This window comes from Haliaeetus albicilla, chromosome 21 (genome assembly GCF_947461875.1).
Source record: "Haliaeetus albicilla chromosome 21, bHalAlb1.1, whole genome shotgun sequence".
NCBI classification, from domain to species: Eukaryota; Metazoa; Chordata; class Aves; order Accipitriformes; family Accipitridae; genus Haliaeetus; species Haliaeetus albicilla.
Window position 1 is genome coordinate 11,837,361 of NC_091503.1, and position 27,537 is coordinate 11,864,897.

The window sequence follows — 27,537 nt, forward strand, 5'->3', positions numbered from 1 at the left end:
AGCAGAGAAATAGAGATATGTGCATACACTGCAAGAAGCAAGTATTGTGAATAAAATCCTAGGTTAGAAAAAATTACACCCTGATTCAGTAACCACCTCAATTCTAGGGAGAGGTCATTGCTCCTGTAATCAGACTCCCAGCAGTAATGGTGTACTGATAACTTTCCAGGATGTTATTACAAGTATTCTCTCCTAATATCGGGGAAAAGTGGTACTGAGGGGCATGTTTTGCCTTATCATTATCAGAAGCGTGCTGAGTCTCTGATGCTGACCAGCGATGCTGACGAGAGCCATTTCTGCTTCCTTGGAATGTTGCACTAAAAATGTTCAATCAGCCTGAGGAGCCCAAAGATGAACATGCAATAGAGGAAACTGGGAGAACATCGTATTGCTTCCCAACACATCAAAGTATTCATTTATCATAGCTGTAATTCATCATTTGTATTGGGCACTTTGCCAGCATGCAAACTTCCAACAACTTCTCTCCAGAGATTTGAATGCCCTTTTTCTTTTGTAATGCGGAAATCACTATGTTATCGTTAATACGAAAAATGTGGGGCCAGAAGACTAGCCAGTGTGACCTTAGTTCTGCAAATAATCATTAGTGCAAATCTGGAGAGAAAAAAAAAAACCAAACAACCAACCAAATCTTGACTGTATAATCTGAATCTTCATCTCAAGATCTAATTGTTGAGGGACTGGCAGCGTCCCAAGGAATGGATAATGAGATTTAGAGTCTCCTACTGCCAGTCACTGGCTTGGCCACAGACTGCTGGGGCACAGCTCTGCTCTGAGTTTAGTGGAGTTGCTTGAGATTTACCAATTTAACTGAGACTGGGAATGGGCTCTGTGCTGGCAGTGAAAAGAAGTTATCACTACAGGGAGCTATTACAGAGGTAATAACTTTCTCGTACCCAAGCGGACAAGTTTCCCTATCTCTTTCACACGTACGTGTCATCAAAGTTGGTACAAGTTTGCTACCTTCCCACACCGTGCAGAAAGATGAAGGCTAGCACAGGGACGGTACGAGAAATATCTGCCCTTCTAGTTACTTTGGGTCGAGATTGAGGCGAATTGGTAGGCAGAGAGGATGCCTTGTCCTGCTGCTGCCTTTGCTGCTGTTGTTCTGTGGGTAGGGAGTATTTCAGCAAGTCTGGCAGCTTTTATGAACACTAAAATGATCTTTAACAGTGGATGTAAAACCCCTTTATTATTTGGTTGTTTTTCCAAAGTCTTACACAAACCCTCCAGGAAACTGTACTGTTTACCCCCATAAAAGTAGCTCCGACATTAGTCTCAGGACGTTTATTAACTAAAATTCAGCCTTCTAAAGAAATTCAGCTTTCATCTCCGTACCCTTTCTGTTAAAGCAACGCTTCGTCTCTCGGGCGTTACTTTTGGTCTACCCCAGCAGCCCATTTTCTCCCAGCCCTCGTGGCGCGTTTGGACCCCCCCCCCCCCCCGAGATGTAGAAAGCCCTGCAGATCGGGGACACACGGGGGCTGCTTCTCCCACAGCCGGGGAGCTGCCCGGGGCCCCGGGGGCAGCAGCTGTGGGGGGGTTCCCGTGGCAGGGGAGCGGGGGCGGCACCAACCGCTTCCCGCAGGTCCCCGCGGTAGCGTTAGACCCGCCGCGGGATTCACGGGCAGCGGAGCCGGGGGCAGCTCCGGAGAGCGGGGCGGCCGCGGGGCTCCCCTCTCCTCCTCCTCCTCCTCCTCCTCTTCTCCTCCTCCTCCTCCTCCTCCTCCTCCTCCTCCGCCCCCCCCCCAGCCTCCCTCCGCAGCCAGAGCCAGCAGCGAGCGGCAGCGCTGCGCGAAGGCGCCCGGCGCGGCCCCTGCGGAAGGAGCGGCGGGGGGGGCGGCGATGTGAGGGGCGCACCCGGCCGAGGAGGGGAGTCCCATCGCCGGGAAGGCAGCCGGCAGCTCCTCCACGCTGCAAGGTAAACCCGTCCTATCCTTCGGGGACTTTTTCCGCCGCTCTTTTCCTTTTCCCCTCTCTTTTATTCCCCTTTTGCTTCCCTCTCGTCTTTTTCTTTATTTGTGTTGCTTTTCTTTCTTTCTTCTTTTTTTCCCCTTTCCTTTTTTCTTCATTTTGTCTTCATTTTTTTCTTTCTTCTCCTTTTCTTCTTTTTTTTTTTAATTTATCCTTTTTTTTTTTTTCTTCCTCCTTTCCCCGGCCCCCTCGCCGCCCAGCCGCAATCGGAGGGCGAGGAAGAGGCGGTGAGGGACGGAGCAAGCCCACACCGGGTCGCTCTGGAGTTTGCCTGGGACAATCTTCCCCCCCCACACCCCGCAGGTGCACTGCCGCGGCGGGCCGGGCCGGGGGGTGTCCCGGTGTCCCGGTATCCCGATGTCCCGGCTCGCTGTCGGGATCCGGGAGCAAGTCGAAGAGACGGGGCGGGGGGGGGGGCAAAAGGAGCCGCCCGGGGCACGGAGCGGCTCCCTCCAACTTTCCCGGGGCGGAGGCGGTGGGGAGCCGCCGCGGGGGGGGGGGCCTGCAGAAAGTGGAAAACCTATCGGAAAAAAAAAAGGGGGTGGGGGGGGCTGCACAGCAGGAGCTGGAAACTCCCCCCCCGCAGCCCCCTCGCCTCGCCGGGGCTCCCGAGGAAGAAGCGCTTCCCCCCCCCCCGCCTCCCCGGGGGGGGTCCGGGGGCTCCGGGACTCGGCGGGCGCTGCGGGAGCGGTGCGGGGGGGGCACAAATGGTAAAAGATACGGAAGGAAGAGACCCAGGGGCTGGGACATAAATCAGGCAGAATATATGGGGAGTTGATGAGAATAGGTCTTTTCACCCTTAAAAAAAAAAATAGCCACTTTGGAAGAGAAAAAGGAGGCTGATTATTGGCATCCAGCTCTGAAACCCAGGCAGCTGATGCTGAGGGGAGCCAAAGGGAGCAGTTCTTCTTGGTTTAAAAACAGCAAGACAGTCTCTGCCAAAGATTGCTGTAAACACTGAATAAAGATTTCATTGTGGCTTGGTGTGACTGGAATAATTAGGCAGTTAATTGTTCATTCTGATCTTAAAGTGCAGTAATCAGTAGTGCACAGTTGGAAAAATACGGGGGAAAGGGAGGAAAAATAGCAATAGGAAAATGATAGGAAAATGTATCACTTTTTCCTCTTCCACAGGTTTTCTTTCTTTTTTTTTTCTTTTTTTTTTTTTTTTTTTTCCCCTTGGTGAGACTGGGAGCACGTGGGTCCTGGTCTATTTAGATAGAGAACACCTTTGTAAAGCCGGGGTGTAATTGTGCTTTTGCTGCCACTGTGTCAACATCATTTCGGTCTGGACAAAATCAAATTATGAGACTTAAAGAAATCCTATTTTATGGAAATGAAATCTGAAGATGCCTGGAGAATGAACATCTTAACTAGATTGACTAATACCAATTAATGCATTTTACTTATGTGTGCACTTTATTGCCAACTCAGCAGGGATGAAAGCTAATGGTGCCAGCTTTTGTGCTGCTCTAAGACATTTTTCAAGCAGGCACACAAGGTTTTAATGGTAAACTGTTTTGAGTTTTTAACACTGTGACTGTGTCCCCGTTCAACTCGAGTTCCTTGCAGTGGTGACTCTTTCATGGTAATCTAATGAAATGATCTCTTGTTACGCCGTATTAGCTATTCCCTGTGACACAGCAGGAAAATACAACCTGTGTGTATTTGTACTGGAGATGGTTATAAGTTGTCGAGCGAGATGCGCGTACAAGGAATAGAATATGACTTACTGATATTAGCTGGAAGATGGCACCATAGGCAAAAAATGTTTTTCTTTCCTATATAACGTGTTTTTCTGTATATATAAATTAATGATAAAGAAGCATAATAGGTGGATTAATTATCAGAAAGGATGGCAGGATGTTCTATTTAAAACAAAGAAAACTTACAAAGTAGTCCATAGCCATTTGAGCGAAGTAAACGGATTACCCAAAGTCTAACTGTAAAGGAAACAGACTCATCTTTCATATAAATTCCTTGACTTTCAAGTAGTTATAGGAAAGATTAATTTGGTTCAGAGACATCCATGTAGCCTGCCCATCCATCATAAATAAATAAATAAATGTGCTGGAATTGGGCAAGGTTTAAAAAGTTCAGTTAAGTGTAATTTTCTGCACATGCAGAAAGCTAGGAGCTACCCATTACCCCAAAAAAAACCAAAGAGAAAGCTTTCATTCAACGCTGAAAAGTGAAGCAATTTGTTATATTTTGTTGAAGTTGAGTTTTTTGAAGGTTTTGACCTGCACTTTGTGAGATTTTTGTGGAAAGACAAGTGGAGAAAACACGAGGCATGTTGTCTGTCTAACAGTATAAAACTAACATAAAACACTGCAGTCTTTGCTCAGGTCACAGAGTTTAGAAGAGCAAGGACAGAATGGTGACTCCAGACTTTTGTCCAAAATGATGGTATAAAAACCTCGTAACAACTGGGTATGTAAGGGCCAATGTTAAGATCCACTTTACAAGCATTTTTATTAAGCTGTTGAATGTGCTTTGTCCTACCACAGTGATATGCAGTATTCTGTCTATGAAGAGTATTCCTGATTTAATTCCAAGCTATACTGAAAAGACTTCTTCAAGGCATTTTACTTACTCGTATAGTTTAGAGGGGATGTTACTAGCTTTATTTGCACCTATCTGGCCTGTGAAACCTAAGGATGTTCTACTCTTCTTACAGAAATCCAAAAAGTGTAGTGATCGAGTGATCGCGTAAGAGACACTGCGCAAGTTTCTGCTTGCGATGTTCTGAGGGAATGTTTCTAAAAATCTGCATAGTGTACCCCTTACACAAATACCACGTTAAACTCTAGAATAATTTGAAGACCAATAACAAGATTTTGAGAGAAGTCTGAAGTGCTTTTCCCTCCATTTTCAAATACAAAATTTACCAAGCGGCTTCTCATTTCTGTAATAAAATGCATCAAAACCACGCTCTAGCCACAAAAGTAAGTTTGGGAAGAGGTCTTCCTTGCATTGTTATAACATGTTTAGCAAAATACGCAGAGTATTATACACTTCTATTCAAGGAAAACATTTGCCATCAAATTGTAGTTAAACCTTGAATACTATCTTACACCTAAAAGTTGTTTGAAATGCACAGTACATCTTCGTAATAAAATTGCATTGTCACAGACATAATTGTTATTCATAACAAGTAGTCTCACAAACAGATTCCATCCCTGTAAGTATTGAGTCTCAGTCAGGCCAATTATGACTAAATTACTGCATGTTCTCTGCTGTATCAACTAATTAAAGGGTAATTAATAAAATGATAATTTCATTCCATGGCAATGTCTACATCTGGTTGTCATAGCAGAGATTGTTTGACATATGGTTAAATGGTCAGATACTACATTGTATGAATGCAACATTTGCACAGAACACCTGGCAAGCTAGAGGAATTTTAACCCTTAAGACATGAATTTCAAGAATCTGTGTCAATGTGCTGTTAGACCGGTTTGCTCATTCTCTCCACCTAGTCTTACACGTTTAAGAAAATTTAGTTCTCCAAGTTAATTTAAGTAACTCTCTTGGGGTGGCGGAAGAGTGGGAAGAGGACTTGGGATATTAGATTGGAAATGAAAGATAAAATAGTACTGAGTTGTCTTTGTGGCAAATAAAATAGGTGGGTCTAAATTAATTTCTGAGAGGAGACTCTCCATTGGTTCTCCTGTTACTGGGAGCTTCCCCTTTAAGGAAAATCAGGCTGGAATTAGCATGGAGACAAAATTATCTTTTTTTCCGAGATACAATTGTATGCCAGGATTAAGACTGAGGTTGTGGTCACAACAGCATGAAAAAATCTGCATTGCAGCCTTCCCCACACTGTACCTGTCATATGTAGATAAAACAAAACTTAGCTCCTCAAGGACAGTAACCATAAAATTCACACGTGCTAAAGAAATGAAACAATCTTTTATCAAGTCAACAGATGAAATGAATAAACAATTCTACTGTAGATACCTGATGTGCAAACTAATGTATGCACATACTCTGAAATATCAGTGGTTGAAATTTTCAGGGCAGCCCATACATATGACTCTATACATAGCTTAAGAGAATATATCTTAAGCCCCAGACTTGCCTTGAAAAATTTCAACCACTGCTGTTTCAAAGTATGCAAAAGGCTGTATTTCTGTCCTTTAAAAGCATAAACTGTAAGTAGTGATACTTCAGCATGGGTTAAATGACAGTTTCTTATCGGTACTGGGTCAAGCTGAATCCCTCATAAAACTAAGAACAAGAAATGAAGTAACAGGCATAATGTTTTCCTTCTCTTTAGGAAAAAAAGAAAAGCATAAAAAGGGGAAAATAGCTAGTGCTTTTTCACAAATAGAGCAAAGTAAAAAGGATGCAGTAAACTGCAGGAAGACATGAAAGTCTGTCTTTTCCCATGCAAACGATCCTCAATGAACAGTTCCCCCAGTGAATAGTCAGGGTCGCTCATCACCTCGCGCGGTCAGGTGCAGAGCGTGGCCAGGGATGGTTATAAAGCGCTGTTTGTCTGTCTCTCTGAGAGCCTGAGTCCTGCTTCTTGAGAATTTCCAAGCACACGGATCCATCTCATTTTCATTCTGCTCATGTAACTCATTAACACCTGGAAAATCTTTTATAGCATTTAACTGCATCAGATGCACTGTCCGGCACATGTTTTCTTAATAGGGCTTTCACTGTGGTATTGTCAAAGAGCCCTTATGTCACAGCTGGGAACATGAATCTGTCATGTCAGTACTGTACCTTGTTTTAGACAGTAATAGTGTATGAGTGTGTTTTATGGAGGAGCCGAACATGCCCATATACTGCGTTGGCAGGGAAGAATGTGCAGCTTGTTCTCCTAAATAAAGATTCAGGCTGGTGGTAGTAGAGTACTTTGTACCATTTAAACACTGCTGCCTCTAAGGCATTGCACTTCAGGAAAGGGAAGTTTGAGGCAAGCAAGACGTGTCTTAGTATTTTAGTGGTGTAATGCTGCTAGTTAACGATATGTCATCATTTACATTTCATTGGGAAAAAATTGCCAGAGGTTTCTAATTCAGCAGAAACAACTTAACTAGAAGTTGATATGAAAGTCCTTACCCTGGGAATATTTGTTTTTAAAACAAGTTTGATTTAAATGTATTTGGCAATATAAGAAGAAGGGGAAGAGAAGTAAATGCTTCTTAATTCCTTATGCTTTTTGTGCCCATTGGATCACTGTAAAACCCAGTTTTAAATAGATTACTTTGTAGCTCTGTAATCAGAATGCCTTGGGTAATTAAAAAAAGGATAGAACTCTGAAAACTGACTGCAATGCATGTGTAAGACCTACTTTTTTCACAGGAATTTTTAACATAGTTACATACATTTCATCTGAAAGTTAAACACTTAAAATTCACCAGCTACAACGCTACCAAGTGTGTCATGATGGTATTCCAAAAGATGGACCCTACCTTTGAAAAGAGTTTGCAGACTTGAGAAATGGTAACTGTTGTGAAGGAGTTGACTGGGGTCCTCATTTAAAGAATGAATGGATGAAAGAAGTATTTCATGCAGTCACAGGAGGTTCCAATTTTTAAACTAATTGTTTTGCTTTGAAAAGCATAAGTATAGTTTATATGCTAAGAAAGAAATTAAAGGGATTTCAGATGCTCAAGGTGAAGATATGCTGTCAAATGCATTCTGTGTGTTTAAAATGTTTGTCTCTGTTGGTTTTGTAATAGTTCTTCAAAAGCCTGAGCATGCAGGGGTTGATACCCCAAATGGTAACCAGTCCAAGCTTAAGCCAGAATCAGTGAAACACTGAGGTGTTCAGGTTACAGTACTGCCTTCTGAATTTCTCTCTTGATTTTCTCCTTTTTGCTATTTGTGTCGTCTCCTGGTTTTTCTGACAGTGACAGTATTGAGGTACTCTTGTGGGTCCATGCCCTTAGTTCACGTCCATGTCTTCACGAAAGAGGGAAGGAACAGGGCTGGTTAGGGCTGCCGTGGGGCCTCTGGGGAGAACATGTGGATTTGTTTCTCAGTAGGGCCTTTCTGTAAATTATTTTGCTTTTTTCGGAAGGACTGAAGCCCTTCATGCTTCTATGTAGATACCCAGTGGATCAAGCACTCACCAAACTGTGTAGTGTTTGCCCTGCTGCCCTATGCAGCTCCCAACAATGTAGCCCAAGAGGTGCTAACCATTTTCAAGTTGAGAGCACACCAGGGCTGAATTCTTCTACACGATTCCTTTTAGACTCCTACAGAAGCAAATCAAAGATAAAAAATGAGTCTATGTAGTTGTGGTGGGTTGACCCTGGCTGGACACCAGATGCCCACCGAAGCTGCTCTATCACTCCCCTCCTCAGCTGGACAGGGGAGAGAAAATATAACAAAAGGCTCGTGGGTCAAGGACGGGGAGCGATCACTTAGCAATTACCATCACAGGCAAAACAGACTCGACTTGGGGAAATTAGTTTCATTTATTACCAGTCAAATCAGAGTAGGATAATGAGAAAATAAAAACTAAATCTTAAAATACCTTCCCCCCTCTCCTCCCTTCTTCCCAGGCTTAACTTCACTCCTTAATTCTCTACTTCCCTCCCCTCAGCGGCACAGGGGGATGGGGAATGGGGGTTGTGGTCAGTTCATCACATGTTGTCTCTGCTGCTCCTTCCTCCTCGGGGCAGGACTCCTCACACTCTTCCCCTGCTCCAGCGTGGGGTCCTTCCCACGGGAGAAAGTTCTGCATGAACTTCTCCAACATGAGTCCTTCCCACAGGCTGAGTTCTTCATGAACTGCTCCAGCGTGGGTCCCTTCCACAGGCTGCAGTCCTTCAGGCACAGCCTGCTCCAGCGTGGGTCCCCCACGGGGTCACAAGTCCTGCCAGAAAACCTGCTCCAGCGTGGGCTCCTCACTCCACAGATCCACAAGTCCTGCCAGGAGCCTGATCCAGCGCAGGCTTCCCACAGGGTCACAGCCTCCTTCGGGCATCCCCCTGCTCCGGCATGAGGTCCTCTCTCCCTGGGCTGCAGGTGGAGATCTGCTCCTCCGTGGACCTCCCTGGGCTGCAGGGGGACAGCCTGCCTCACCATGGTCTTCCCCACGGGCTGCAGGGGAATCTCTGCTCCGGCGCCTGGAGCACCTCCTCCCCTCCTTCTGCACTGACCTGGGGGTCTGCAGGGTTGTTTCTCTCACATGTTCTCACTCCTCTCTCCGGCTGCAGTTGCGCAGGTTTTTTTTCCCTTCCTAAATACATCATCCCAGAGGCACTACCACCATCACTGATGGGCTTGGCCTTGGCCAGCAGCGGGTCCGTCTTGGAACCGGCTGGCATTGGCTCTGTTGGACATAGAGGAAACTTCTAGCAACTTCTCACAGAAGCCACCCCTGTAGCACCCCCACTACCAAAACCTTGCCACACAAACCCAGTACAGTAATTAACCTTTCTACATGCCTAGGTATTGCAAGACACAGTTAAGAGCCCTTGTAATACGTAACTTAGTTACAGCAAAGCAGGTTAAGGATTGAGTGAAAGGCTTAACTATGAATTTCTTTGCTTGTATGAGTTTAATTTAGAATTGCAATCATGCTGTAACATAAATCAAAATAGCAGTAGTAGATAACTAGTTGGCAAAACCCTTAAGAATAATATAGGTACCCCACTAGATTATTATATATGGAGTGCCTTCTCTGTGCTTAGCCCATTGCTGAAATTAGTCTATTTTTTAATTTTAAGATACTTTTGAAGAGAACAGAAGTGCTTTAACAAGTGAAGTTCTGCTGACTCTCAGTGAGAATTAAGAGACTGACTTCTGGAAAGGGGAGCTTCCTAAATGAAAAGAACCATTTCCCTGCAAAAAGTATTTGAAGTTTTGCCCTGAGCGTCCTCCAATCTGTGCATAATCTGGAGGGCATTAACCATTCAGGTACATATTATATATTGCTTGACCTGCAGGTATAATATATTAAGGCTTCACAAAAAATATATGGTTTTAAGGAACAGATTGAAGAAATAAGATGGAAATCAGCATGCCTTATGAAGGGCAGACAAACGCCTCCCCAGAAAGGGAAGTTTAAGAATAGTGTGTATCAGTGGTGCATGTCTGTTTTAGTTGGACCCTCAGTTTCTTTCAGTGTCAGAGGAGCGCTGCATGTATCAACCAACTACCGTATCTCCTGAGAGGAACCACTGCACTTGCCTGTTTGGTTCGTGCTTCCCGTATGGATTTGCTGTAGTCTTGTGTCTCCTTCAGAAAGTGATATGGAGATGGGCAGACACCATGCAAACAATTAGGGCTGCCTGCTCCTCATGAACGCCTCTAAGGCAAGGGGGAATGAGCACAGGCTGGTAAATTTATTCTGATAGCAAGCCTAAACATCCTCTTTTCTGGGCATCCCATGGACATGCAGGGGAGATCCTGGCAAATAACTAGTGCACGTCCTTGATAATGACAAGGGGAAGAGCTGCTAGGCCTATTGGAAAGGCAGCAGTCAACTATTGATTATCAGACTAGAGCCTGTAGCCCACAGCCCTGCGCACCTTACGTCCTTGTAGACCATCCTTGGGAGGAAGGGCCACGAGGAGCAGACACATTGCCCTGGTAGAACAGGCTCCACACTAAGCACTTGTAGCGGAGGAGGCACATAGGCACGGTGCTGTAAGGAAGAGCTGAAATCAGCCTTCAAGCAGTTGACAAGACAGCATCTGTCAAACCAGCCTTCAAGAGGACAGAGAGCATGTTGAGAGAAAACGATGATAATAGCAACAAAACCTGGCGGAGACTGAACAGAGGAAGAAGCTGCAGGAGAGCAAGAAAACAGAGGATTTGTATAGTGAGGCAGAGAGAAAGAAATGACAAATGTCTTCATAAAATAACAGAGACAAAAAAAGGACAGATCTGATCGGTGGCAGGTATAGAATTTGGCTCTGGCTTGGAGAGGGACTAATACAAAAAGAAGACAACTGTTTCACAGGCTTGTGAATGAGCGTGGCAGAAAGCAGAGCAGTTTGTGGTAACAGATAGAGATTGGAATAACAGCAGCTGGATCCCACAAGAAATCTCCAGGGTGAGTACAGGATATTGGAGGGGGTTTGTAAAAAAAATCAGACTCCTAGATTAGCGTGTGGAGTTTCAGGTTATATCTCATCAATATGCCAAGAGAAAGGCATCTGTCAGCGATGTGTCATAGATATTAGGGTTATATACATAGTGGAACCATTATGTAGAAATGCTGGACTGAATCATGGCTAAATCTTTCTTGTGTAGTATAGACTTTGGAAAGGTTAATCCTCATTAGGGTGAGTTCAGGGGCATTGCTAAGGGCGCTGTATTAAGTAAACTGTGGTTGAGGATCCACTCTTAGGTGGGCTAGTTGTGCTGACTCTTGCGCATGGTACATCTCAACATGAAGTCAAGGACTAAGGAACTGGATGTTAGATTCAAATGTGTAGAAGAGAAATGGCAAAAAAAAAAAAAAAAAAGGAAAAAGAAAAAAGAGCAGCTCAACACTGAGTTGTCAGTCTGCCTGTCTGTTCTCCTTGCCTGTTTGCCCCAGCTCTTCAAGTGCCCTCATGCTTGCTGTCATAGTGCTCTGGGGCAGTGGAAGGAGCTCCCATTAAGACTCATCTGTGTTATGATGACTGCTAAATATGTGCCTATTAGTGAGGCAATGAATGAACCATGGCTAACAGTAGTGATACCCAGTATAGCCATTAACTGTTCCTTACTAACTATTTGCTATCTCTGTCCCATTCGTTTCCCACCTTTGGGAGAAGGCACTCCATTGCATTATCTCTGTAATCCCTTACTGGGTTGTATAGGTGTTTTTGCAGAATAAACATATATAATGATGTGTGGCAGGTATGTGTTTATTTTTTACTATAAACTCTTAGCCTCAAAAATGCATTTTGATTAAAATCTGTTGCCGTTTTAATCCTGTTGCCAGTCAAACTTTTGACTACAAGGTCCTTGTTTTGTTGAAACAGCAGTAATTGTAGTATCAAAAATAACTTATAGGGTGTTCTACTTGTTTTCTTCTTCATGTATCAATTTAGTAAAACACCAGTAAAATACATATAGATAACCATTTGAAATAGTTTTTTATGTGATTTGTTCTCTTTCTTTTCTAAGATACGAGTGCTTCAGTGTTAATACCTTTGCAGTGGGCAAAAAGTGATTGTCCCAGCAGTGCATGGCTAAGATTTTTGAAGCTACTGTAGGATTTGGACACTTAAGTTCCCATTATTTTTAATGATTGCTGAGCATCAAAATTCCCGTGTAGTTACAGTTACCTACCAAATTGTCCTCAAAGAGTTGGTGGACCAAAACTGTTTTTATTCTGAAATAAATTAACTTCTTTTCTCCAGGAACTTATCAAGTTATTTATTGAAGAAGCAATTACCAAATGTCATAACATATTTGACTTATTAGCTGTAAATATCCAATCTATCAACCATTGCGTGCATTTAAAAGTGTTTTTAAGTCCATTGGTCTGTCTTTAACCTCTTTAGGAACTATCAAGAGGGGACTGAACCACTTAACTTCTGATTTAAAATATCATCCTATGCAGGATGATTGCTTTATTGGAAGACGCCCTGCATTGCAGGGCTCCAGGAGAGTTAGAAGAAAGTCTGTTTTCTATGTTAATGATTGGTGTCATCACTGGCTAAAGAGATATCTTTGGTTCTGTATGCTCACGGGCTGTTCAGACACATGTCTGAAATCATTGCTTTGATGAACTTCTTTCTATGATAATTTACTCATCAGGGTACCATTTCACAATGTCAATCTGTTACTTGAAGAACATTTACATGATGTAGTGAAGTGGAATACAAATTTGAGCGATATTTTATACAGAGATTTTTCTTTTCTGATTTGCTTTACTGCATAGATAGAGACCACTCAAAGAGCATCCCCCTGCTGCATAACCCTACTACTGGTAGTAACGTCAGTAACAATCATACAGTTCTCCTTTAATGCTAGCAATCTCCGTAAGGATAAGAAACACAGGGTAATGTAATGCTGCATAATCTGAATGTTCAGCATTAGAAAAATCTCTCATCAATGAAAAAAAGGTAGAGGTTTTTTGAGAGCTCAATACTAGATGAAAGTATTTAGAATGGAGATAATATCAGCAAACTGCAAAGGAGGATATGTTTGAAAGTTCTGGCCATATTGACCAATAAACAATTTATGGAGAGAACACAAACAAACCGTTAGAATATTTTAAGACCGTAGCTTCTGACAAGTATACTTTATTTATGACTTTGCAGTACAATCTTCTCCAGTATGTTTACAGGAAGTGAAAAAAGAGGGAAAGGGGGAAGAGGCAGCATTCCCAGTGTTTTATCCTCTTGTCCTCTGCCATGTGTGGGGTATTCTCAACATCAGGAAGATAACCTCAATATTCCCATCTCAAAAAAAACTGGAGCTAGAAAAATCACAGATGTGACGTGTTAAATGTTTAAGGAAAAGGAGAGGAAAGAATGGTTCTGCTTTAACTGAAACTTGTACAATACTGGTGCCAATCAGCCAAGTGAGGCTGGGTGAAAAAGGAGGCAGGGATGCGGTGGGAGAAGCATCCAGCCTTAGCACAAGTTCTGCCACTGTTAGGTACCCTATTGGCAAAGCCAAAGGTTCACAATCTGATGGGATTATATGTCTAGATAAGGGCAATGTTTGAATTTGGCTCTGAATCTCCCAATACTATAGGGATTTTGTTGCTTTTGTCCACACAGTGGGTCTGGGTGCTTGACGCATTTAGGCTTCTGAGACCAAAGCACCAGGCAAAGGTAAAACTTCTATTAGTAGTTATAATTTGTGGTTTAGAGGTGCCTGCAGGTGCTAGGTATGATGCAGACCCCTGTGCTGTACAAACACATAGGACATAGCGCTGCATCAAAGTGCTTGCAATCCAAATACCAGAGCTGGGAGATCACAGTTCCATTTTGCCAAAGCTTAGATTTCAAAATCATCTTGTTTTAGAAGGAAACCAAAGCTTTTAGAAAATGCTCAGACAAAAGAGCTATCAGAGCTACACATTTAGGAATGAATAGGTCAAGATTTTGATTTGTGTCTCAGAAAGTCACAAGATAGAGCCCTGATCTGAGAAATCTTTCCCTGGAAAATGTTGAAGTTTATATGTTTGTGGTAAAAAAACAAAAACAAAAACAAGTGCTTTTTTTACTTGAAAGAGAATGTATCTAGAAAATAAAAATGTTGCTGAACAAGTTCTGACCAGTGGACTAAAAACCCAAGGCAGAGTGATGGTAGGACAAGCCCAGAGAACAGCATGGTCCATCAAGGAGCAAGGTGGGGGAGAAGCCGAACACTGGAGTCAGGCCCCCGCTTCCCAGTCCCGTACCACCAATTTGCCATCCCAATTCACCAGACATTTTCTTCTTTTCAACCTAGGCCAGAGGGTTGCAAGCCCTGGGGTCAGGAAGACAGCAGCGCTCTTTGCTTTTGATGCCCATCATTAATGCCAAAGCACTAAGGGGTGCCAGCATAAGCCCTGCTGTAACAGGTGTCCCTTTTGACATCTTGACATCTTGGGACGAGGCCGTCACACCACCCCATAGCCAAGGAGGGCTCCTTTTTGGGGGAGACTGAGGACCACTTCCTAGGGCAGCACTGCTTCCAGCCCACCGCTGGAGAAACACTGGTGTGGAGAACCTGGAGCAGAAATAAACACTTCAGGAGGGCCTTAACAATATCTTTCTGCTTTAAAGGATGCTCTGACAGTGTTGGTTAACTAGACAAGTGTGCCTCTAACAAACCTATCGAGCTTGATAAATGGTTCTCTATCAATATCCTAATTTTGCTGGATCTGACGAGCAGCTTTTGGAGTTCAGAGGCAGAAAAAGACTGCTTGAAAGATGTCTCTTACAAGAAGCTAATTGCATGCAGGGTTTTCAGAAATATTAGGTCAGTTCCTGTTCAAAAGTTGGGTGTCTGTTCTTCTTTAGTGGCAACAAAATTAATTCTTCTGGGCTTGGGGAAAAAAAGGAGTACTTTGATTTTTACCAGTTAATGTATTGGTGATTCTTACTTCAAATAACATTTTTAAGTTTTAAAACATTCCACAAAGGAAGAGATATCATTTCAAGGATGAACGCTGGTGTAAAATAATTCCAACAAAATTGATTGTGTTATAGGCACTATGTTTATATGACTTTTGTAAAATACTGCTTTTTTAATGCTAATATTTCAGCAGTAGAAAAGAAATATTGCAGTTGAGTTCTCTTCTGGACACATACATAAAAATACCATTTACACCAGTACAGCAGTGAAAACAATGTGATTTAAGTGGGGAGAGATCTTTCTCCATAGACCATATTCTAGTTTTAATTACACCCTATCTATCTTGAAGATCCAGGATTTACTATCTCAGGACAGACTCGTGTCTGGGAAAATGACCCATGTCAGTATTTCAAAGAAAGATGTAAAATATCTTTACAACATGGCATGTGTCTATGTTATTCTGCTCTTTAATACACTAATGCAAGCTCACTGGTTTCCAGGGGATTATGCTGGTGAAATTAGAATGAGGTTTCACTCAAAGAGGGTCTGAGTTTTGTTCATAGTAAGCAATTGATTTTTGATTGCTTGGTGGTCTCTGATTTTTTTTAATTAATTTATTATTATTGTTGTGTAATAGTGATGACCCCGCCCCCTTTGGCTTGGTCATTCTATCCATCATGATAGACCTCCTGATGACATCTCTACCTTATTAAGAGTTTTATAGAAAAGTGTTTATTTCTAATATGCTTCTTGATTCCCAGGTGTAAAATAATTTTTAAAACCACCATTACTATGAAAGTAATGATGAAAAGGGTTCCTTATAAATAGTACTTTTAAAACTTGCAGTTGTGAGAAAGATTAATCTGAAATGCTTTTCAAAGTCCTTCTTTATCTACACATCACGCTGAGACTCTAGCTTGATACTAGTGTTCTTACCTGGTATTCTGCCTTGATAGTCCCACTCAAAGGATTCAAAAGGCAAGCTGTAATAAAACAACCAGGTTTGATCACAAAAGTGTCAAATTAAGTATTTTCCTGTTGTTCATTAAATTTGAAAATATTCATAGGGAAAATAGACCTTTTGGCAAAATGCTCCGCAGAGGAAAATCTGGCTGACATATATATTTTGTATTTGGGATGAGATTTTCCAGTGGTGTGAAGAATCTTGAGAACAGCAGCACCATGAGACTGCCATGCTTCATGGGGCTCTAAGTCTGACTGAGGAGAAGGATCCGTGGGGTAGAAAGAGACAAGTGGGTCAAGAATATCAGCTCCCAGTTGTGGCCATTTAGGTGGAGTCAAGGAGCAATGTCACCACATCCCTCCTGCCCCCCAACACTAAACGTTTTATTTCCAAAACTTCAAGACGACCCATTTCATAACATAGAAGTGAATATTTTTGCTTCTTTAAACTGATTTTTAAGAAATTTATGGAGAGATAAATTACATTATTTTGGTTTTTTAGCCTGACTTGGGAGAAATGCCAAATACTATAACTTCTTGCAAGATGGAAATTTGGGGGTTTAATCTGATATAAAAATTGTATGATCATAGTAAATATTCTATCTTAAATCTCTTGTAAAAGGAAAAATAATCGGTACTGCTACATTTCTCTTCAAATGATCCTTAGCTAATCTAGACTTTATAGTTGGAGTGAGGTTGCAACCATCACTCTGTGTGTGTGTGTGTGTGTGTGCGCACGTGCATGACTGGAGAAATCCTGGTCATCTGAACCTATACTCCAAAGTTTCCTTCATGCAGAAGAATATTTTCAATATTAAATCCCTCCAATATCCTATAAAAGTGAACTCTGGGAAATGTGTCAATTAAAAATATAATGGAAGAGAGAATGAGTAACCCCCAAGAGAATCTTCTTCATGAATGCAAAAAGTTTTGAGGGCTTGGGAATCAGCCCTTTCCAGTGAGATGAGTCCTTCCAGTGGGATGAGGAGCAGGAAATTCCAAAAATTCCTTGGCTTCAGAAAAATGAAAGTGACGATCTCTTAATGCAGGGTGAGAGGTCCTGCCCTGTCCTTTTTATCTACTGAAGAACCATCCAACTAATGTGTTAGTGCTATTTTTTCTGCTGATAATATAAATTAGATCCTTCAGCTGCAGTTCTGCCATATACCCATCTTCTTTTCATAGCCTTCTGTTTCCCTTTCTTACTTGATAATGACCCTAAAGTGGCCTTGCTATTATGCATGTTTTTAGCCTGAGCTCATCCATAGTATTGAACTGTAGAAGTACTGTTTTGTGCAACCTGTAGAAAGACAAAGACACAAAGCTAGAAAAGTGGCATCTGCCTGCCTTTGTGTACTTCTTTCCTGATCTATAGTGAAGGCATGCAATGTGCTTGAAATGTTTCCTGAACATCCTTGCACCTCTAATAGCGCATTTGTCCACTTACATGTTTCAAAATGTACATTGATATCTTCTTTTCTGTGCTTCTCTAGTGACTGTTTGGAGATGACCTCTAGATGACATGACATTAATCAGGAAAGACGAGGAAAAAAAGCCAGTGATCGATAGAGTAGGTTTTACTATGTATTGTCCCAGCATGTAATATACCAAAGCAACAGGCTCTTTTGAAATGTTGTGGCAGGTAGGCATGTGCTCAAAGCTGGACTTGAACCACTTTCACACATGAAAGAGATGCAATTCCAGGGCATTATCATCCCCAGCTCCCTGTGACAGCCTGTGAAGTTTGCACCTTTCTAACAGCCAGCGGGAAGCTGCACTTTCTGGGAAGCCAGACTGAGACCTTGGCACTCGCTCCCTCAGAAACTAATGACCATTGCAAACCCCGCCACCTTCTCCTTCACAAGCAAGGTGCTGCTTTTTTTTTCCTTCCTAACATATGGCAGCGTGTACATTTAAAACAACAAAAACAAAGTCCTGCCAAGACAAAACACTACACTGCATACCCAGTTTTCCCTTGGGAGTAGGATGAGAGGGAGAATGAACCACACATGGCAGATGTTGGTCGTTTACTGCTCTACAGGAAGGCACTCGGATGCCGAAGTGACGTACGACCCCATGGGGAGCAGAGCAAAACAACTTCCATGCCCCCCTCCGCAGCAGCATGAGAAACAGGGCCGCTGTATGGGTGGAAGCAGTCAACCTAAAAAGATGACCAGGAACGAGTGCCAACACTAAGCAGCCTTAGTGTTTCCACTAGGTAAAATCCTTGCTTCGGAGGATTTAAGTAGGACAGAGCCCCACGCTGGGTTTCTTTTTGGCCATGGGTTCCGCTCCCGTGTGCACATGCGTGTGTGAGAGCATCAGCCAGTCTAACCCAGGCAGTGCACGCTGCAGAAGTTCAAAGCTTTTGGATTCCTCTTCATTGCTTTTTTTAGGGGCTGCCTCTGATCTTTGCTTTTCATCCCTGGATTTATTTGGAAGCATTTCTGCCCCGTTTCTTCATGTGGCAGGTTGCATGCAGATTCGTTTTTCTGGCATTCAGTGACCATCCGCGTTGCTTTGTACATAGTTTACATCTTCACAGGTCGTAATGAAACCGAGACTTGAAGGAATAACTGGATAAGCAGGCCGCTCTCTCCAGCTGTCATGTCTAGTTGTGGCAGAAAACTGGTGTTTCATTGTAAAAGATGTTAATTTCAATCTGAGCTGTGGCTGTGTTGAGAGGAGCATAAAAGGAATTCTTGATTATCTATATCAGTACCGTTGTCCCCAGGGACAGGCTCTGAATCTTCAGATCACATATGGCAAGAGTGCTGTGATAAAATATGCATCAATAAAACTTTGCAATTTATGATAATAAAGGAGTGGAAAGTTTTATACACTGTGATAATTATTCCTGACTGGTATTTTTTCCTTCCTTTCATTCTTCTGTACGCCTTTATTTTCAAGCCTTTTCTAGGTGTTGTAGCAATGTTTGCATCATTGAAACTGTGGGTTCACAAACTGGGGAGCTCACCTTGTTTCTAGGTCCCTTGACCTTCTGTAGGCATCAGTCCGCTTCTGAAGCAGCAGGAATTTGCTCTTTTTTGGGATGGCTCTGCAATACTGTGACTCCTTACTCTTCTTCCTCTTCTGTGCACGCACACACACTGCATCCAGCATGAATTTCAGCGTAGCTTCCGAAGGGGATCAAATTATATTCCTCTGATCTTTCTTTGCATATCTCATTACTATAATCGATGAGAGATGCATACATTTGCATGAAGGTAACATTTATCCCATATTGCATGTCACCTGCATTGTTTTAAATGTATTTCATCTAAATAGAGTTTTTATTCTTTTGAAATAGGAAAAATAATGATATGTTTACACTCCCAGGAAGTAAACAGTGGACTATTAAATACAACCAATATATTATCTGTGACCTTATTTTTTTTCCTCAGCTCATTATATCTTTGGTGGCCATAGTACGAGAGACCCTGTCTTCTCCTTCAGCACACTTGATAGCAATTAATCATATAGCTTGAATCGTATGGCCTGACAGTACAAACCGCTTGCATGCTTGGGTTCTGGCTGACTTCAAAGGGACTTCCACATGTCGTGTTTACAGGCAGCTCTCCTTTACTGAACACCCTCACTGACATGTTTGCACAGCGTCTAGCGCAGTGGGATCTCAGGCTTTACTGGGACATCTAAGCCCTGCTGTAACACAAATAGTCATTAGTACCGTCTGTCTCGTGTTTTCCTTTTTCTTTCTTTTCTCAGTATTTTACATCAGTTGGCCTAACAGAAATAAATCAGCCACTTTTATCCTTTTCCAGGCTTATTTCTCCACAATTAAATACAAGCTGGGAAACTCCTTATGGGAGACAGTTTAGCCGTTAAGCTATCTCAAGAACATTTTCTTTACTCATGCTCACTTGACTAAATTGTGTGCTCCTGCACAACGGCAGCAAAATACTTATCTTGAAGCACTTTGCTTATTTCCTATCGACTTCAATCACACATAATCACCTGCCTGAGGTTCAGCATGTGCTGAAGGGCTTTGCACGTTTAGGGACCAAGGCCCCTCTTAGGAAATCCATACCTATTCAGTCCTGCATGTTCCACCTTTCCCCAGGTTTCTGCAGGTGCTTGAATTTCATCAGAAGCAATGAGATTTAGATCATTTGTGTAAGCACTTAAGTGGACTTTGACATCTTTAAAAGTTCTGCTGAATCTGGGCCTACCTGATTAAAAGAACCCAAACGTTTAGCAAAAAGAACAGATCGATTTATAATAGGAAGGTTATATGCAAGTACTTTCCTTTTCTGTACAGCTGCAGTTGAAAAGAAAAAATGTAATACTATTAGTTCCACTTTAAGGAGTGATGAGAGATTTAGGTTACAAAAATAATCATTTCTAATTATACAGACATAAGGAGGAGTGGACGATAAGGCCAGCAGTGGGGAAAAAAAAAGGGTCTTGCATGGTTTTTTTCTACCTCTGCATTTGTGTGAATTAATAGGAAATTACAGACTATTAGAAAGTTGATTGAATTTTGTTTTTTAACTTCTCTGTTTTTCATTAGGGTGATCCTAAAAGCAGGTGGCTTTCAATTAGTTTTGTTGACAGTACTGGCTAATGTTGTAATGATCCTTGGGAGAGGGAAAGAAAAGAGATTTATTGCAGTAGGGATAAGCTAGGCCAGGCAAAGAGACAGAGTACATAACCACTAATTAACTCATGTAGTCATTAAAAAAAAAAACCAAAGAAAAAGAGGAGGAAGGAAAAACAACATGCAACCTGAAAGAGGATTGTAAAGCATTTCTGCACTGCGGATCAGACCCCTGAGCTTTCGTTACACTGTGCATATCATATTAGATGGTATATATGAGCCAATTGCATATAAATCACATTCTCCCAATGTTGCAAGTCCTTGTCACAGAGCATATTTAATTTAACATTGTAATATTTATTTTCTAAAGTTGTAAGTAGGCCAAAACATACCCAGTAAAATGAGCATTCTGCCACAGCACAGTGCCTGGCCTACAATCCAGTAGAAAATTAACCCTAATTCATCATCATAGTGACCCTATGCCAAATAGCTATTTCAGATGCTCCATTCCTGCCCTTCACTGACTTTGTAAAGTGAAGCTGTAGCAATTTTGCCTAATTCAGTTTGGATTTTTAATTACATCCTTTCCATTCATTTGTTTCCACTTAAAACCATCATGTTGCGCTTGGGCGACTTGTAAGCAAGCTTTGCTTGGTCTTAGTATCCTTTAGGGACAGGCTTAAGCCAGAAGGCCCGTATGTCTGTTGAAACCATGTCAAAGGGGAACTGCTATCTCAGATTCGAACTAGAAGGCTTTGTTTTCTGGCACAAAGGGTCAAAGTCTGCCTAGTTATTTCCATGTGTCCCTTCCCTCCCCTTCCCTCACTCCCATCAGGATTATTTTAAATTCACATTATGGATGAGCATTTGTGTGCATACACACAATTCACTGGAAAACAGAGGCCCTTTATTGTTCAAAGCTCCTCTAGAAGTGATTTGTTTCGGACATTCCTCTCGCAACCGTTTGTACATCTCTAAGGCCAGCAAGATTTCAGTCAGTCTGCTAGCAAAGTCTGTTTTCAGACACCATGTGGAGAAACCTGAGAAGCTTCAAGCGTTTTTAGTGTCTGGGGCTTTTTTATTCTTGATAAGAATTAGTAGCAATTGATTAAGAACATGTGTGCTTATTTCACCTATTATTTGGGCGATTAATACTGTGTTTTGCATTACATCGCAATACAGCTGGTTCTTCTGCTCCTCCCAAGATTAACAGAGATTGTATCTGATTTCTGTAATGTTTTCTACATTTGTAGAACTAGGCATATTTGGGCTCCAACGAGGCTGCGAAGTGAGAAGGCTGCAGAAAGGACACTGAGATAAGGCAATCTGAGTGTTCTCACTGAATTCCTGCCAGGCGCAGACGGAAATGTTTCGTGGCAAAGTCTATCAAATTGCATTTATCTTGTGAATGCAAATTATTCCTAAGAAGTTATGGCATGGGAGGAAAAGGTGAAATTTATTTAAATTAATATTAATTTTTTTAAAAAAAACCTGGATTTATCAAAGTCAGGTGACTTCTGGTTTTGACATTACAAAAGTAAAGCTTAGCTGTCATTTCTTAGCTCTAGTACAGCTCTGCTTATGAAGAAAAATTGGACCATATGGGAGCATATGGAAAAACCAGAAGGTTAATATTTGCGGGAAAGTACCTCCTACAGGTGGCATTATAATTAACCTTGCGGGTCCTGAGCGCACACACGTCAGTCGAGCGCGCACGCGTGCCACGTCCCTGCGTGGGACAGGAGCACGGTTCCCATGCCAGGACCACCGGGAGCCACCCGGCCACCCCAGGGGCTCGGGGCTGGTCCCAGGTGTGGGGTGAGGCTGCCGTGGTGCCCCCCGGGATCCCCTTCCCCGCCGGGGAGCCACGGGCGGCAGCGATCCCCCACGTCCCCCACGCAGCCAGCAGCCGAGGTGGAGGGGGGCCGCTCGGGGCAGGGTCTGGGACCCCCCAAAGCTGAGACCGTGCGCTGTGCTGTCTCACAAACTCTGTTGAAATAGCGGTGGGGAAGCTGCTTTCTCGCACCCCACGACTTCTCGCTCCCCCTCAGCCTGGCACCATCCCGGTGCCCGGGGTCTTGCCAGCTGGGAGAGGAGGGGGAAGCTGTGCCGCAGTCTGCTCGGCCTCGCTTCTCCTTGTCGCCTGGGCTACTATTAAAGGGCTGGTCAGACCCATCTTATTACAGGGTTTTGGCACCCTCCTTCCCATATCTGGGGCAGGAGCTGGGTGTCTCTGCGTGAGACACAACCCTGTGGCCACCTGTTCTGCAGCCCCACGGGCAGCTGAAAGCACGCTGGCTGTGCCCTGGGCATCTTAGCATAGGGACGGCAAGTAAAAATGAGGAGTAGCCATATACGCAGAGGGTCGCGTGTCTGGGACATTGGCATATCTGTTGGGGGAATAAATGGTGCGAATGTGTTTGGGGGCGTAAGCTGAAGAGGGAGGATAGGGAAAGGCAAGATCAAGCTTGGGCAAACATGCTTTTCCCCACAGCATGCCACTGCCAAACACATTTGACCAAGAATTACTGGGAGGGTGCAGAAACATGAGTTACTGGATAAGTACATCTTAAATAACAAGAACCACCACAATCAAAACGTATTCACCTTTGAAAAGACTTGAAGCTTTTGCATAGCTTTAATAAATGCAATTTGCAGAAACAGTGCAGTGTTTTAAAATAAATGATGCTCACAGAGTCACAAGCTATGATTTATCTTTAAGCATCCTCACGCAGTGTGGTTTATTAAATTTCAACCTGAGCTCTCAACTGTTCAGTTAATGTAGGTAATTAATTTGATTATCATTCAATCAGGCTGTTTTGTGACTGACTGAAACATCCCCATATTGTGCTACAAATATTTCAGTTAGCTTGTATGAAGAAATCATAAAACTCCTTTTTTTGTTGTTTGTTTGCTTGTTTGTTTTATTTTATTTTTGTCCTCACTATCTTTCTTTCTGGCAGGGAGTTGTTCTGAAGTACATAGTGTGGGATTACTAATGCCTGCCCTAATGCTTTAATGCTTTTTTTTGAGTGCACAGTCAGTATTCGTTCTTAGCTATGCGTGCATCTTCTAGTCACATTAGGTGATCTTTTTTTCTTTCCTTTTTCTTCATGCAGAAGATAAAGGAGGAGGAAAAGTGTGGACATCCTGTGTATTACATTGCAGTTCTTAATGACTATACGTGTATTACTTTAAAAAAAAAAGTAATACTAATTGTAAAAAGCTGTCTGGCTACAGTATAGAGGATGAAAAGTATTATGCATTAGTACATTAGATTCTATTACGCTTCTTGGTTGCAAAGTTATATACTAAGTACATTAGTTTAGAATTATAACAGAATGTAAGTACCTAAATATGGTAGTAGATGTTCTCACCCTATTTACTTCTTGTGACAAAATAAGTGGAGTTTGTTTTTACTAGCATCCATTAGATGTACTCTGCTATAAAACTTCCACTGAGTTCTTGAGATGGAGGTAATTTTATGTGGTGTCATCTGACCAAGCAGCGTAGGCAGTCTGCGCAGCGTGCGTTCCAGAGGACACCTAGTCCAGCCTCTTACTGGAAGGTGCTCGCCGCACCTCTGACTCCCAGGGGGACCTTTGTAAGAAGAGGTAGTAGCCGTTGTTGAGCCAGGTGATAAAGTTGGGCAAGCTTTTGGACCCATAACTTCGATTCAGCTATATCAGCCTGACTAATGAAGGATATTAATTCTGCTCACAAGACGTTGCATGACACCAGTACTACTCTCGCTTACTATACACTGCACTCTTCTGACGAGTTCCTGCAATGACGCTGAAATCCCTCTCTGAGGAGCTGGTACAGATATGGCAGGGTTAGGAAGGCAGAGCAGCAAAAAAAAAAAAAAAAAAAAAATAGGGCTTTTTTAAGTGAAGTGGTCCTTTTTCCCTTCCAAGAGCAATTGCAGACTTTGAATCTAGGGTGTTCAAAATAATTTTTTTCCAGGATAGAAATTCCACCTTGAACTTCTAATAATAGCTTAGCATGGATTGTTGATTTCACTTACGAAAAAGGTCTGTAAAATTGTGTTCAGTCTTGCTTCAAGCCTTCAGGAATATTTCTTCCCAATTTATGGAGTGCGTTGCAGTGGATGCTAGTAAAAACCAATTATTTCATGAAAGTGACTGGTAGGCTGCAAGGAAAAGAAAACCCTTTCTCATCTGGCTAAATGAGACGATAGTTAGATACCCTAACTTGTTCATCGTACCAGCAGAGGTAACCTATTGCAGTCCAGACCAATGGGCAATGTTTGCTGCAGAAGGATAACAGTGGGAGCCTGGAGCAATTGCATTTCTTATTCTCAGTGCCCTTTGCCTCTCCCCTGCTCTGGACTGGGAATGCCTTGAAAAGGTTACGGGGAAAGACTGTGATAGTGGAAGTGCAGAGAAGTCTCTTCTGATGGCAGACTTCAGTCATTGCTGATGCTAGTCTTCAAACATGAAATATTTGCTTATAAAAGTAGAACTGAAAATTTTCAAACATATCTTAAGCATCAGGTCTGAATCCAACTCCACTGAGTTTAATGAGAATTTTAGCACTGAATTCCACTGAAATATTAGGCTCATTAATGCATATAGGAAAGGGTAGACAATATCAGTAGACCCTGGAGGAAAATGAGCTACCCTACATCCTACACTACTAGTATTTATTATTAAGGACCATTTCCCAAGGAGTGCTGGGTACTGGGATGACACACTCCAGAGAAACATGTAGCAGAGAGCTTCGACCTCTAAGCACCAGGTCTAGGTCCCTGTAGAAAGCTTTTTCAAAGAATTACGAGCTTTTTATTTTTCCTTCTTATATTTGACCTGGCCAACAAATAGTCACGGATCCTCTTGTCAGGTTCTGTATGGCACGGGGTGGATGAAGTGCATTCTTTTTCCCAAAAGCCCTGTATCCCACATATAGGGTAGACAAACGTAGTATTTTTTTTCTCCACATTTTTTTACACTATTGACAGTAAATTTTATTTAAAGTGTCATTAAAGTATTGTGCCTTATATTATTTTGGTTTTAATGAAGACATAGGAACTGCTCTTAGTAAGCACTATAGATCAATTTAAAATAACACTGCTTTTGAATTGCTGCAGAGGGCGCAATCTTGTTCTTGTATCTTCACTTAGTTTTCCATTGCAGTACTGTATTACTGTTGTTTAAATTCAGATAGCATTCAGACTGTTGTGGGTGCTGGAGAAACAAATGAAAAAAACAAGGTTGATGTTCCTGTGACTTGAGAACCTGAGTCGATGCTATGTTCAGAGAACATATACTGGAAAGAGAGGAGTTAAGGCAGAAATAGGTCATGGTAATGGTATTGTAATATTGGTAAGGTAGTTCTTGATAACATAATGGCTTTTCTCTTGAAGGTAGGCACCTGAGAATAAATAGATTACAGTTATTTGCCCATTAACCTCAGTGTTATTAGACGCCAATGAGCAATTGGAATTGAGCCTTCAGGAGTTATCTGACTGTAAACTAGAGGATATCTTAGGAAGGCATTTCTTGTACAGGCCATGGAGACAGCTTTGGGGGACCAGAGCATGTGCAGTCCCAGGCTACTAGACAAATAGGAGCAGTGCAGATGCAGAAAGTGGGAAGTCATATGGGAAAGCAGAAGACTTTAGGATCTTTAAAGCAAAAGGTGACTCTTGGATCACAACATACCTTGAGTGTTGGTACTTTTGCCTAGTGAAATATGTTGTTAACTGAGACCAAAATGTTTGATTTGAGGGCTGAACTAAAACCCCTACATTACAGGCAGATTTTCAAGAAAAATAGAAGATGTGGTTACTTGTTCTGGTAGCTAAAAATCAGCCTTTATACACTCTGCTTGCTGCTGCAGAATTAATGGGCATGCACATATCTTGATAGGCTACTTTGAACTATATTAAAAGACAGATGTTTTATTAATTGAATTCTGGTTAGACTACTTTGAACAAAGTTGTAAAGGAAATACTAAAATATTTTTCCTGAGATTATAATAATTTACCTAAGTAACATTAGTAAAGCAATAGATAATGGTGACAAATTACCATGGAGTATTTTAGGCAGTGGAGATCAGGCTTACAAGAATACTGAATGAAGTCATTAGGGACTACAAAGGTAAAGTAAATTCCTGACTCTTAGATGCTGAGGTCTATCCTATAGTGAGATGCGAGAGCTCATCAGGGATTTGTTTCACATGACTTCCAAGTGAGAAATAAGCAAAGAAACAGTTGGTATCACGAAATTTAACAAGTTGCTCCAGAAGCAGTGCAATTAAAAAAGCCCTGAGTCCTAGAGATTTGTTTTCTATAGTCATAGATGCCTGTCCCTCCCTGGAGTAGCCTTATTGCCTCTGTTCTGGCTTCTATAGTCTGAGCCTCTCTGACAACATCTCAAGTTTGCCTCCCTGTGTCCCATAAGTGTCCCCACAAAACTCCAGACTCTTTCAAGGCCCCTGGGATCTGCTCCATGACAAGGTCCAAGCCATCCACGCGCTAGCTGGCCAGCCACATCTGCAGGCTGCCCAGCATGGGCCAAATCCCAAAACACAATTAACTGGGTAGAACTTGCTATAGGTTTTCTCTCCGTGGGACATTCATTTGGGTCTTTATTCTCTTTGTTGCAATTTTATATAGTAAGTGTAGGGCCCTAATGATTTCTGGTGCTGTCGGCTCTGAATTAAGCCAGCTGAAACTGGCTGAAATAACTGAAACTGAAATAAGCCAACAGGTTTCGAACTAATTATGGGCAGCCTGGATGGACAGGCATAGATAGAGAGCTCTGTCTTAAGGAGCAGGCTGTGAGTGCGTGAGCTCCCAGGGCCCCAACTTTGAAAAGGCCCTGGAGACCCGTCCGTCAGTGCTGGGATTGTGCTTGATAATAGAGATGATCCTGTATTATGCAGTTCTGTATAGATGATCCAATCCCAGATCTCAGATGGGAAAACCTTTTGAGGGGACAGGTATTTTCTGTATTTTTGTGGCAACAAGAAGCTCAGCACCCCGGACTGCTGCACATCCAGAAACAGACTGC

General features: G+C 42.4%; 1 protein-coding gene across 1 annotated transcript in view; it reads left to right on the plus strand.

The window, feature by feature from the left end:
* Positions 1 to 1,620: 1,620 nt before the first annotated feature.
* CDH20 (cadherin 20) overlaps positions 1,621 to 27,537 on the plus strand; it is a 118,441-nt gene continuing 92,524 nt past the window's right edge. Inside the window, exon 1 of the mRNA XM_069808935.1 lies at positions 1,621 to 1,939. The gene's annotated coding sequence lies outside the window, so the exon portion shown is untranslated. The remainder of the gene's footprint in view (positions 1,940 to 27,537) is intronic.